The 13761-nt window shown below is 48.2% G+C and overlaps 1 protein-coding gene across 2 annotated transcripts in view; it reads right to left on the bottom strand.

Moving 5' to 3' along the window:
- Positions 1-7513, bottom strand: part of NCOA3 (nuclear receptor coactivator 3) — a 109514-nt gene extending 102001 nt beyond the window's left edge. For both annotated transcript variants that reach the window (XM_082272165.1, XM_082272166.1), the window contains exon 1: positions 7461-7513. The gene's annotated coding sequence lies outside the window, so the exon portion shown is untranslated. The remainder of the gene's footprint in view (positions 1-7460) is intronic.
- Between the last annotated feature and the right edge of the window lie 6248 nt (positions 7514-13761).

Raw genomic sequence — 13761 nt, 5'->3', positions numbered from 1 at the left:
TCCAAGGGGGGAAATCGTAGACTGCGAGAACCTTCTTTGGTCCTTCAGGAAGAACAGACAGTGTCGGATTGCCTCACTGCGGCTGTCAATTTCCTACACATCCTAAAAGCCCGAAACAAGATCTAAAGTGTGGTGATCCCTGACCGCTGGCGACTGAGGCCTGGGGGGAAAAAAAGGTAAAACCGCACCCTGGTTAAGATGGAAAGCCCAAGAGGCACCTACACTCCGGGCTGAAGGAGCCATCACCAGAAAAGGTGGAGACTTTCCTTTCAAGCCATCAATTTCCGAGTGATAATCTGAGGAATCCAAGGGGGGAAATCGTAGACTGCGAGAACCTTCTTTGGTCCTTCAGGAAGAACAGACAGTGTCGGATTGCCTCACTGCGGCTGTCAATTTCCTACACATCCTAAAAGCCCGAAACAAGATCTAAAGTGTGGTGATCCCTGACCGCTGGCGACTGAGGCCTGGGGGGAAAAAAAAAAAGGCAAAACCACATCCTGGTTAGAATGGAAAGCCAAAACCACCTAAGGCAAAAAAAAGGTGGTTGAGGCCAAAGGACCACCTTGCCATGGTGGAGGCTCAAGAATGGTTACTGGCAAGAAAGCGCCGCCAAACTCCGATACCATTCGTGCCGAAGTAATAGCAACCAGGAACACAACCTTCCATCTCAAAAGAACTTAGTCTAAAATAGGTTTGAATAGAGGTCTCTGTAGAAGAGGAAGAACCAAATTGGGATCCCACGAGAGTCACACTTTTACAGACATGCTCCTTCCCGAAGCCTTAAGCCCCGTACACACGCGTTGAAAATTGGCAGGGAATATTTCGTCCGACGACCGATCTGCAGATTTTCGGCTTGTTAGTATGACGCTTCCGACAACCGACTCCGACTTTTCGGCCAAAAAACATCTGGTGTGCGGACTATAAAATTTTTGTTGGCCGTCAACACAACGGCCGATTTCCGTGCAGTCAGTACAGATTTCGACAGGGAAAAATCTGATGAGCAAGTCGGTCATGCTCAGAGAAGAAAAAACAAAAAGAAAGCAAACCAACACATGACATCACTTCTGAAGTAGAATTTTTGTTGGGCGAGAAAATTCGTGTGCAGTCTAGGCACATTCCAACCAACAAAACACCACTCTGGACAAAAGACAGACGATCGGTTGGCCGATAATCGTTGCGTGTGTACGGGGCTTTACTTTGTTACTACCGAGGAAATAATTGCCTGGATGTATAAGTGTGTAAAACTGCAAAGGATCAATGAGCAAATCAAACAAACTTTGAGACTGCCACCAAAATAAAAAGGCGGGGGTGCTGTATTTTTAGGTTCCTGGGCCCCTGGGAGTTCTTCCGCACACGGCAGACTTCTGTTTACTCAGAAACTGTGAGCAGCAGCTGGGGAATTTTGGTGCTGGAATAGATTCAGGTGTGATTTATTCTGCTGAGAAAAAAAAAAAAAACAAGTCAGCGCAGGCTGAATCATCCTGTAATCCTCCTAACCTGGGGTCAGATCTGGTGAAATGACTATGGGACGGGAAGGGGGGGGCTGGGCTGAATTCAGAAGATTATTGTAGCTGACAACAAGAAGCTTAAAGGGAACCTGCACTTTGCCTGTGCAAATTAAAGCAACAGGTTCACTTTAATGCCTCTCCTCCACCCCGGCTGCATCCACTTACTTCTCCTTTTACTTTCCCACCACTCCGTTCAGCTGCTGGCAGTGAAGACTGATAAGAGACAGACTATTCCCTGCTTACACGTCTCTACTGCCCCTATGTGACAGAACGGGGCCAATCTCTGAACACTAGCGATGTCACATGGAGTGAGTCACATGATCCTCTGTACCTGGGAGTGTGGAGTAGGAGGGAGTCACATGATCCTCTGTACCTGGGAGTGTGGAATAGGAGAGAGTCACATGATCCTCTGTACCTGGGAGTGTGGAGTAGGAGTGAGTCACATGATCCTCTGTACCTGGGAGTGTGGAGTAGGAGTGAGTCACATGATCCTCCATACCTGGGAGTGTGGAGTAGGAGGGAGTCACATGATCCTCTGTACCTGGGAGTGTGGAGTAGGAGTGAGTCACATGATCCTCTGTACCTGGGAGTGTGGAATAGGAGAGAGTCACATGATCCTCTGTACCTGGGAGTGTGGAGTAGGAGGGAGTCACATGATCCTCTGTACCTGGGAGTGTGGAATAGGAGAGAGTCACATGATCCTCTGTACCTGGGAGTGTGGAGTAGGAGTGAGTCACATGATCCTCTGTACCTGGGAATGTGGAATAGGAGAGAGTCACATGATCCTCTGTAGCTGGGAGTGTGGAGTAGGAGAGAGTCACATGATCCTCCATACCTGGGAGTGTGGAATAGGAGAGAGTCGCATGATCCTCTGTACCTGGGAGTGTGGAATAGGAGAGAGTCACATGATCCTCTGTACCTGGGAGTGTGGAGTAGGAGTGAGTCACATGATCCTCTGTACCTGGGAGTGTGGAATAGGAGAGAGTCACATGATCCTCTGTACCTGGGAGTGTGGAGTAGGAGGGAGTCACATGATCCTCTGTAGCTGGGAGTGTGGAGGAGTGAGTCACATGATCCTCTGTACCTGGGAGTGTGGAGTAGGAGTGAGTCACATGATCCTCTGTACCTGGGAGTGTGGAGTAGGAGTGAGTCACATGATCCTCTGTACCTGGGAGTGTGGAGTAGGAGAGAGTCACATGATCCTCTGTACCTGGGAGTGTGGAATAGGAGAGAGTCACATGATCCTCTGTAGCTGGGAGTCTGGAGGAGTGAGTCACATGATCCTCTGTACCTGGGAGTGTGCAGTAGGAGTGAGCCACATGATCCTCTGTACCTGGGAGTGTGGAGGAGGAGTGAGTCACATGACCCTCTGTACATGATCCTTGTGACAGCAATAGGCAGTGACCGGTAATCTTGCAAGTATCGATATCGGTCACAAACTTGCCGATATTGCTTCAAGTGGTTGTGCCAAGGTGATGCCTGCAGCTACAGACATCACCCCGGTACCGTTATTTTTTTTTTTTTTTTTTTAGAGCCTACGATCAGCTCTCTTGTAATAACAACTGATGTGGCTAAGCAGCCGCTCAACTGATGTTACAATCAACGGGAGGAGACGACGACCCCCCCTTCCCGCTGCTCCGCCTCCACTGGGAAGCCCGAGCAACCAGCCAGCGCATATGCTGGCTGGCCCGAAAACTCAAAACAAACCCACATTTGGCTCTGATTGGGTCTCCGATGTATAAACCCGGAAGCGTTGTCATGACATCACTTCTGGGTACTGGAGCCTTAAAGGCGCCAGATCAAAAAAAATATGACTATTCAAAACTGCCAAACTTGGCGTTTTGAATGCTTTAAAGTGCAGAGGAGGGATTTGGGGTCTATTAGACCCCAGATCCCTCCATAAAGGAATCGGCTTTGATCGGGTCTCCGATGTAGTAACCCAGAAGCGATGTCATGACATCACTTCCGGTTACTGGAGCTTAAAGGTGCGGCTACTTGATTGTCATTACAAGGAACGGGAGGGGACATCGATCCCCCCTCCCGCCACCTTCTGCGGGTCTCCCGATAAGAGCGGTCAGCCGGCACATCCGCTGGCTGAGAGAAGACCAGAACAAAGCAGCTTTCGGGTCTGATCTTGTTCCTGATATAAAAACCCAGAAGCAATGTCACGATATCACTTCCGGTTACTGAAGCCTTAAGGGCGCCGGATTTAAAAAAGAAAAAAAGCATTCTAAACAGCCAAACGTGGCGTTTTGAATGCTTTTGAAGAGGAAGTAAACCCTCCTCTGCAACTCGTACCTATAGTTAACCCTATGATCAGATTTACCTATAGGTACTGTAAATATCTCCTAAACATGTACCGTTTAGGAGATATTTACTTTGCATGCAGCCAGTGACATCACTGGCGCATGCGCTCTGAATGAACGGCCGCTCGTGCCGTGAACGTCGGCTCCCGCGCGCAGTGACGTCATCGCGGCTCCAGCCAATCAGATGGCGGGATGCCGCAAACCCGGAAGAAGGGTGACCGAACATGTCACCCATGAGACAGGTGAGCGGGCGGCACTGAGAGGCTTCGTTCTAAGGTAAGTATTTCATAATGAGCTAGTATACGATGCATACTAGCTCATTATGTGTTTGTCTTTCAGGTGTTCATTTTTTTTATTTCTGAGGTTTACAACCTCTGTAAGTGCAGAGGAGGGAATTGGGGTCTTACAGACCCCCGATCCCTCGATAAAGAGTACCTGTCACTGCCTATTACTGTCACAAGGGATGTTTACTTTTCTTGTGACAGCAATAAAAGTGATCAAAAAAATAAATAAAAAGGACAGCGTAAAAATAAAAACTTTAATGGCTCTTTCACACGGGCGGTCCGATCAGATCCGCCTGTCAGTTTTTTAGGCGGATCTGTTCGGATGCCCCATTCAGCCCTATGGAGCCGCGGATGTCAGCGGTGACATGTCCGCTGCCATCCCGCATCCGATCCTGTCCGTGAAATCCGGACGGATGGAAACCCTATTTTCCATCCGTCTTGGGGATCGGATGGGATCGGATGAGAGCGGACAGGCGGTCCGCTCTCATCCGATCCCCCATAGAGAGCAGCGGGGGCTGTGACACCTCCCTCTCCGCACTGCAAGCGGAGACGGAGCTGTCATCCGCCGGCTCAGCGGGGATCGCGGATCGATCCCCACTGAGCAGCACGGATCCGCCTACGGAGGCGGGCCGTGTGAAAGAGCCCTAAATGTGCAGAATATCGGCATCTAATATCAGCCTGAAGGGTTGCTGGAAAATCGGTATCGGCCCTGAAAAAACAATATTGGTCGATCCCAAATCTGAACCTCTTAGCAGTGGCAGTGGTGTGGCGCTTCAATTTCAACTCTTTGCATGTTATATTAGGACGCCCCGGCTGTGCCCTTGCAGCTGCATGTCCCAATAGAAGTTAATAGGATGCCGGCACAGGGTTGCATGTGACAGCTGTGCATCCCCGCAATGGTAAAAGACGGCCCTGCATGGGAGACGCAGGTCTGTGCCCCGTGTGGCCCAAATAATACTTACCAAAGGAAAAAAAAAATAAAAAAAGAGAGACCTTTAAAATCCGGAAGCCGAGCAACACTCCGCAGTGACCTTGTGTGTCTTTTCCCTGTTAATCCTATTACTGTGAGGACAGCGTGTGACCGGCTTATCATTACACTGACCTCGCCTGTCTGCCCCCATGATCCGGTGGTGGTAGAAGGAGAGGACAGGACTGTGCTAGAATATTCCGGAATCTTTAGGCTCCTCGTACATGGGACTGTCTAGATGCAGTGCACCCCTCCCAGAGTTTTGGTGCACCCAGGAGGGACAGGTGCAGCATCAAGCCCCGCTGCCTATTGAAGTCTATGGCGGGACGTGGCTGGACGCTGTGTAGAGAGCGCCATTCAGCCTCATCCAGCTCCAGCCTGCCATAGACTATGAGACGTCCCATCATCCACAGACACCGATCAGTAAGATACCAGCCACTGTTACTGCCAGCAATACTGGGGCCACAGATCACCTAACAGGTTTCCACAGCATGCACACCCGCCACTGGGAAAACAGGGGTGTCACAGCAGAGCTCAGACTGAAGGAGGGGGAAGCAGCACAAGGAACCCATCAGTTGTTCTGTACATGTAAACGAAGGACATGTTATTACAAGAGCGCAAAAAAAATGCTAATTGCTTGATAGATAGGCAAACCGTATTTTGTATTTTAATTTTGTATTTAGAGCTGAACCCTGGGTACAAAAATCTCAAGTTTACATCTATGCCTCAATAGCCACACACACACACACACACACACACACTATATATATATATATATATATATATATATATATATATATATATATACACACACACATATACACACACACACTATATATATATATATATATATATATATATATATATATATACACACACACACTATATATATATATATATATATATATATATATATATATATATATACATACACACACACACACACACACACACACACACACACACACGATTGATAGATTTATATATATATATATATATATATATATATATATATATATATATATATTTATCTATATTAAATACACACTGTGCCTTTTCCCACCCAGATATTACTTTGTAAAAGCAGCTGTGACATCATTGCTTTGCTGTACATAGCCTGTGCAGAGAGCAGGGCTGTGGGAGGGGCCCAGCAAGCTCCACCCACAACAGGCTGTCTACAGAAAACTACAGGAGGGGCAGAGACAAGACCAATCACCCTGCACAAGGACAGAAAGCAGAGCTGTGGGAGGGACCCAGCAAGCCCCACCCATTACAAACTACAGGAGGGGCAGAGAGAAGACCAATCACCATAAACAAGGAGAAAGAGCAGGGGGAGGGACCCATCAAGCACTACAGGCTGCCTGTTGAAAACTACAGAATGGGGTGGAGACAAGACATATTCACCGTAGATAATGAAAGAGCAGAGCCGTGGGAGGGACCCAGCAAGCTCCACCCATTACCGGCTGCTTGCAGAAAACTACAGGAGGGGCAGGGACAAGACCAGTCACCCTAACACAACGAGAGAAAGCAGAGCTGTGGGAGGGGCCCATCAGACCCCACCCACTACATACTGCCTACAAGAAACTCTAGGAGGGGACAAAGACAGGACCAGTCACCCTGCACAACGAGAGAGCAGAGCTGTGGGAGGAACCCAGCAAACTCCACCCATTACAAGCTGCTTGCAGAAAACTACAGGAGGGGCGGAGAGAAGACCAGTCACCCTAAACAAGGAGAGAGAGAGAGGGGGAGGAACCCAGCAAGCTCCACCCATTACCGGCTGCTTGCAGAAAACTACAGGAGGGGTGGAGAGAAGACCAGTCACCCTAAACAATTAGAGCAGGGGGAGGAACCCAGCAAGCTCCACCCATTACCGGCTGCTTGCAGAAAACTACAAGAGGGGCGGAGAGAAGACCAGTCACCCTAAACAAGGAGAGAGCAGGGGGAGGAACCCAGCAAGCTCCACCCATTACCGGCTGCTTGCAGAAAACTACAGGAGGGGTGGAGAGAAGACCAGTCACCCTAAACAAGGAGAGAGAGCAGGGGGGGGGGGGGAACCCAGCAAGCTCCACCCATTACCGGCAGCTTGCAGAAAACTACAGGAGGGGCGGAGACGAGATCATTCACCCTGCACAACGAGAGAAAGCAAAGCTGTGGGAGGGGCACCGAAGGCTCCACCCACTGCAGGCTGCCTAAAAGAAACTCTAGGAGGGGACAAAGACAGGACCAGTCACCAGAAGAGGGCAGCAGTGAGCGGTCTTTATTCTAGGAAGCCTCACATTGGATTACTGCATAGATTTGGAAGAAATACATGAAGAACAGATGGGATGAATGTATATAGATCCGTACCTGGACAGTAAGTCCTGCCATTGTCACCCACAGACATTATTTTACTCACCTGAACTCAAAAAGACCGGAAGCTACAGGAGGTGAAGGGCCATCTCATGGGGCGTCATCCAGCGTCCTGCAAGAAAAACACAGAGAATACGTTAGATCAGAAAATCTCATCCAACATGGAACAACTCTGCAATCCGCACACCCAATACCGTCACACATTGCAGCTTAATAATCACTGGATGTGGCGGCTGCATGCATTTTATTTTTTTTTAGGCTCCCCCCCCCCCCCTTTCTATTTTCACCTGGTGATCTGCCCAGTAACACCTCCTGTATTAGAGCTCCCCCCCCCCACTCTGGATGATGGAGCACAGGAGAACACCTTTGGACAGCAGCATTGTCAGTCTGGGGGAAGGGGAGTTTAAATCTGCAAGTCCATCTAAAATACAATGAAAAAACTGACACCAAACTCCAGTTCACATTTTATAAACAGTTACAACAAACCGTTTTTTTTTTTTTTTCCTTTTGGGATAAAAAGTTTTACATAAATAAAAGCTGATCATTGTAAGCACCCTGACAGTGGTAAATTGATTGTTTCATCTCTGTAACTGATACATTCTACTGGGAGAGCTTGTTCTGGTGAAAAACAACAGACTTACTGGCTAGATCACCAGATGACAAAGGAAGAAAAGCCTAAAAGAAAAAACTAATGCAGCCATCACATCAAAGAATTTGTAAGCTGCAATATAACAATTTATAATAATAATAAATCCCATTAGGGATTATTACTGCTTTAATACTTAGCTGTGGATGGGAGCAGTGAGGGGTTATACAACCCCTGTCAGGTGTTTGTTGCTGTCTCTGCTGGGGAAGGGGGGGGGGAAATTCACCCTCTCTTGCCCACCATTAAAAGTAATAGCAGATACAAGAGTTTTGAATCCCAAAGTAAAACAAAAGTTGTTGCAGTAAAGATTTTATATATAACCATGTTGTCACCATTTGAGGCATATTTAAAAAGTCCCAGTGATAGGTTTGTTCTTCAAGATGAAAAAGCTTTACAGTTGTCACCAGAAAAGGAACAGAGGGGGGGAAACATAATCTGGTGACCACTAAGAGAGGACTAGTCTTCACTTCCTGTTGTGTCTACACACAACAGGAAGTGAAGTAACCGGCATCACCAGCTCCACTTGACACGTTGCTTCGTTACTTGTCACGTGACTTCTTCCCTTGAAGAAGGCATGTGACAAGTGACGAAACGTATAGGGTGGAGCCAACCCAAGTAGTCTTTTCCTGGTATACAAGACACCGGAAATTACATCACCGGCTCCACTCGACACGTTGCTAGTCACGTGACTTCTTCCCTTGAAGAAGGCACGTGACAAGTGACGCAACTTGTCGGGTGGAGCCAACTCAAATAGCCTTTTCCTGGTATACAAGACACTGGAAATGACATCACCGGCTCCACTCGATGCACTGCGTTACTTGTCACGTGACTTCTTCCCTTGAAAAAAGCACATGACAAGTGACGCAACGTGTTGGGTGGAGCCAACCCAAGTAGTATTTTCCTGGTATAAAAGACACAACGGAAATGACACCACTGGTTCCACCCGACGCATGAAAAAAAAAAAAAAAACAATCCCCGACCCCATTGCCCAAAATGGAAAGACGACCAAAAAGTTTTGTCTTTGGATACGCTCCAACATCAAGCACCTCATAATAGACAGAAGACCCTCACATTACACATCCTGTTTATTTGTCACACATCCCGCCTTTATTTATTTATTTACACTTTCTTGTTCTTTTTAATAGTGGTGCACCAAAATGGAGTATGTCGAAAATTATCAAGTTTTCAGCGATGTGCCAAAAAGTAAAAAAAAAAAAAAAGTGCCAACAATGGCTACCAAAAATGCCCGCGATTTTACCTTGCCTTGCTTATGGTGTGTTTTTAATAGGTCAAAAATGCATCAAAAAGACGACATGGGTGCGTTATTTTAAGCGTTATTGCTGCGTTTTCAATGCATTTCAATGGATACGTTGGTTTTTAGAGTGGTTTGCCAAATATCCGCCAAGAATGCAGAAAGCGGTATTTTTAACACCGTTTCATAAAGGTGCCAATAATGGCCAACAATAAATTCATATTCACCTAAATTCATATTATTTAAAAAGTCGAATATAATACAATATAAAAATATATAAATTTTTTTTAAAAACGTCAATTTCGGTTTAGTGCATCCCGAATTTTTGGTTCCGAAAATTTTTAATTTCGGTGCACCACTAATTTTTAACCACTTGCTGACTGGCCACCGTATATTTACTGCGGCAGTTTGGCTCTATTGCGCGAAACAACCTACCTGTACGTCATTTCATTTAAAGCGGAGTTCCGGCCACAGATTCGTTTTTTTTTTTAAAATACCTCCCAAACAGTGATCCACCGCCTTTCTTACATCCGCTAATCCGATTTTATACATGTAAATAATAGATTGACAATACTAAAATCTTACTTTATAAAATTTTTGCAGAGCGCCGCCATCTTTTCCATGGTCACCCGAAGCCGCAGTGTGCACATATATGCCCTGCTTCCTGGTTGTAGAAGGAGGGGGGCCGATCAATGCAGCGCGAAATTTCGCGCATGCCCAGTACAAAGGAAAGTACTGGCAATAGGCTGGCGCCGTCCGCGCTGTGCTCCGCCTCTCATCGCGTCATTTTCTGTTTGGAAATAACGCAATGAGAGGAGCGGCCGCATACGTCACTGCCCATTGCCTCCTGGGAGTGATGAGTAAGAGCTCCCAGGACGCATTGCGGGACAGGAAGTGACGGCGCAGGCTGCGGCCGCACAGGGAGGAAGTGGAAGGAAAGGTGAGTATATTTTCTGCTGAAACAAGGTAAGTAAAAAAAAAAAAAAAATTTGGGAATATCCAATTCTTTTTCAGGGTACAATAAGGAAGCGGATGCCACAAAATCTAAGATAACGATTTTGCGGCCGGAACTCTGCTTTAATAGCCACTAGAAGACACAATTGCGGCCTGATTCGCTGGCCGGGATGTCAATCAGCAGGCCTGATCATGAAGGGAGGTAAAACCTTCCGCTCCAGAAGTGGTTAAACGCTTTAAATGCTACACATAACAAGCCCAATGTGTTTATAAGAGGCTGATTAATTAGTAAGACATCAGACTATGGAACTTGAGGGATAATACAGGGAAGGAGAGCCCCCTGAGGCTATCAGACGTACCCCCCGGGGGGTTCGCTTTTCCCCCGGCTGGGGCCCCATCTGGCAATACTGAGGACAGACAGGAATAAGAATAGACTCCATGGATCAGTGTCTATGTCGCCGATCACTACAAACAGCACCTGTCATTGCAATGGAACCTGGCTTCTATGGCACCCTGCACAGCCTCTGCAAATCCTCCAGCTGCTGCAGGGTGGCAGTTAAAGATGAGTCTACAAATGAATCCCAGAACCAGGAGACATTTAGCTGCTATGGTAGAGCGCATGGTTATTTCAGTTCGGTGTGAACTCCGCCGAGTCACATTATACCTTTGAGGACTATCGTGGTAACATTTTCCCTTTCCACGGCTGCAGGATTCTCTATCTTTTCACTACTAATCAGACTGGATCTCACTTAAACACCAATCAAATGACATTTCCTTCTCGTCTTTTCAACCCTTGTTGTATCTTGGCGCTGCTGATCTCCTGCAGTCTTTTTTCAGCCACATCTTGTCTACATTTACTCCAGCGATGGCTGCATGGCATTTCCTGATGGTGACAATGGTGGACCATGTATGTGTAGAGATGGGCTCACGTGTGTTCGGGATCCTAGTCCCAACCCACCTACTCAATCCCACCAGGAGGCTGACACTGCATACCGCTAATCACAGGCAGTGAGACATTTCCCAGTCTGTGCAATGAGTGCTGGAACCGAAGCCATGTGACCGAGTGACAGCACAGGAGTCAACTGAGAGATAGTAAGAAGAGGGCGACAACAGCGGGTACCGGACGTTCAGAGCCAGGAAGAGGATGATGCCGGCAGGAGCTAGGCATTCAGAGCCAGGAAGAGGACGACGCCGGCAGGAGCTAGGCGTTCAGAGCCAGGAAGAGGACGACGCAGGCAGGAGCTAGGCGTTCAGAGCCAGGAAGAGGACGACGGGGGCCGGACGTTCAGAGCCAGGAAGAGGACGACGGGAGGCCGGCCGTTCAGAGCCAGGAAGAGGACGACGGGAGGCCGGCCGTTCAGAGCCAGGAAGTAGAGGACGGGGGCCGGACGTTCAGAGCCAGGAAGTAGAGGACGGGGGCCGGACGTTCAGAGCCAGGAAGTAGAGGACGGGGGCCGGACGTTCAGAGCCAGGAAGTAGAGGACGGGGGCCGGACGTTCAGAGCCAGGAAGTAGAGGACGGGAGCCGGACGTTCAGAGCCAGGAAGAGGACGACGACGGGGACAGGACGTTCAGAGCCAGGAAGAGGACGACGACGGGGACAGGACGTTCAGAGCCAGGAAGAGGACGACGACGGGGGCCGGACGTTCAGAGCCAGGAAGAGGACGACGACGGGGGCCGGACGTTCAGAGCCAGGATGAAGAGGACGAAGGCCGGACGTTCAGAGCCAGGAAGAAGAGGACGGGGGCTGGCCGTTCAGAGCCAGGAAGAAGAGAACGGGAGCTGGACGTTCAGAGCCAGGAAGAAGAGGACGGGGCCTGGACGTTCAGAGCCAGGAAGAAGAGGACGGGGGCTGGACGTTCAGAGCCAGGAAGAGGACGGGGCTGGACGTTCAGAGTCAGGAAGAGGACGGGGCTGGACGTTCAGAGTCAGGAAGAGGACGGGGCTGGACGTTCAGAGTCAGGAAGAGGACGGGGCTGGACGTTCAGAGTCAGGAAGAGGACAGGGCATCCCTACATTCAAAATATATACATGATCTAGCAACCTGCATACGGTGGCACAGCCTTCATTACAGCCTTGATGAAGGGGAAGTGTGTTTGGCCCCGGAAACGTGTTGAATTTTTTTTTGCTATGAATCAATTTGATCATTACCCTTTCCCGCCAGCGCATCCCTCTAAAAAGTCCTTAACGCCAGGGAGAGGGAAAGATTGGCTGGTCGTGTGATCACTTTGATGGAGTGTTGACCAAAAGCCGGAGACAAAGAGCTGTCTTTCCTAGCTAGGTCTCTGTGATAGGAGTGCACAGCGAGTGCAAGGTCAGCACAGAAACATTAGCTGCCCAACGTTGCATAGGTGTGGCAAGCAGGTATTAAAGCCCACCCTTTTGCTACCACACTTATATCAGGTGGTTGTAATGGGGTTAAAAGCCTTGGGCATTTGTTTGGTGCCCTCATTGGATTGTAACATTAAAGGGGACAGAGTGTTGTCACCTTATACCAGGAAGTAGCTAAACAAGGACCTTCATTGGTGCCCTCATTGGATTGTAACGTTAAGGGGACAGAGTGTTGTCACCCTATACCAGGAAGTAGCTAAACAAGGACCTTCATTGGTGCCCTCATTGGATTGTAACATTAAGGGGACAGAGTGTTGTCACCCTATACCAGGAAGTAGCTAAGCAAGGACCTTCTTTGGTGCCCTCATTGGATTGTAACGTTAAGGGGACAGAGTGTTGTCACCTTATATCAGGAAGTAGCTAAACAAGGACCTTCATTGGTGCCCTCATTGGATTGTAACGTAAGGGGACAGAGTGTTGTCACCTTATACCAGGAAGTAGCTAAACAAGGACCTTCATTGGTGCCCTCATTGGATTGTAACGTTAAGGGGACAGAGTGTTGTCACCCTATACCAGGAAGTAGCTAAACAAGGACCTTCATTGGTGCCCTCATTGGATTGTAACATTAAGGGGACAGAGTGTTGTCACCCTATACCAGGAAGTAGCTAAGCAAGGACCTTCTTTGGTGCCCTCATTGGATTGTAACGTTAAGGGGACAGAGTGTTGTCACCTTATATCAGGAAGTAGCTAAACAAGGACCTTCATTGGTGCCCTCATTGGATTGTAACGTAAGGGGACAGAGTGTTGTCACCTTATACCAGGAAGTAGCTAAACAAGGACCTTCGTTGATGCCCTCATTGGATTGTAACGTTAAGGGGACAGAGTGTTGTCACCCTATATCAGGAAGTAGCTAAACAAAGACCTTCGTTGGTGCCCTCATTGGATTGTAACGTTAAGGGGACAGAGTGTTGTCACCCTATACCAGGAAGTAGCTAAACAAGGACCTTCGTTGATGCCCTCATTGGATTGTAACGTTAAGGGGACAGAGTGTTGTCACCCTATATCAGGAAGTAGCTAAACAAGGACCTTCATTGGTGCCCTCATTGGATTGTAACGTTAAGGGGACAGAGTGTTGTCACCCTATACCAGGAAGTAGCTAAACAAG

This window comes from Pelophylax lessonae (assembly GCF_965119305.1).
Source record: "Pelophylax lessonae genome assembly, chromosome: 11".
Lineage (NCBI taxonomy): Eukaryota > Metazoa > Chordata > Amphibia > Anura > Ranidae > Pelophylax > Pelophylax lessonae.
Note: the sequence above shows the minus strand (reverse complement) of the source record. Positions and strands in the feature narration are given on the sequence as shown.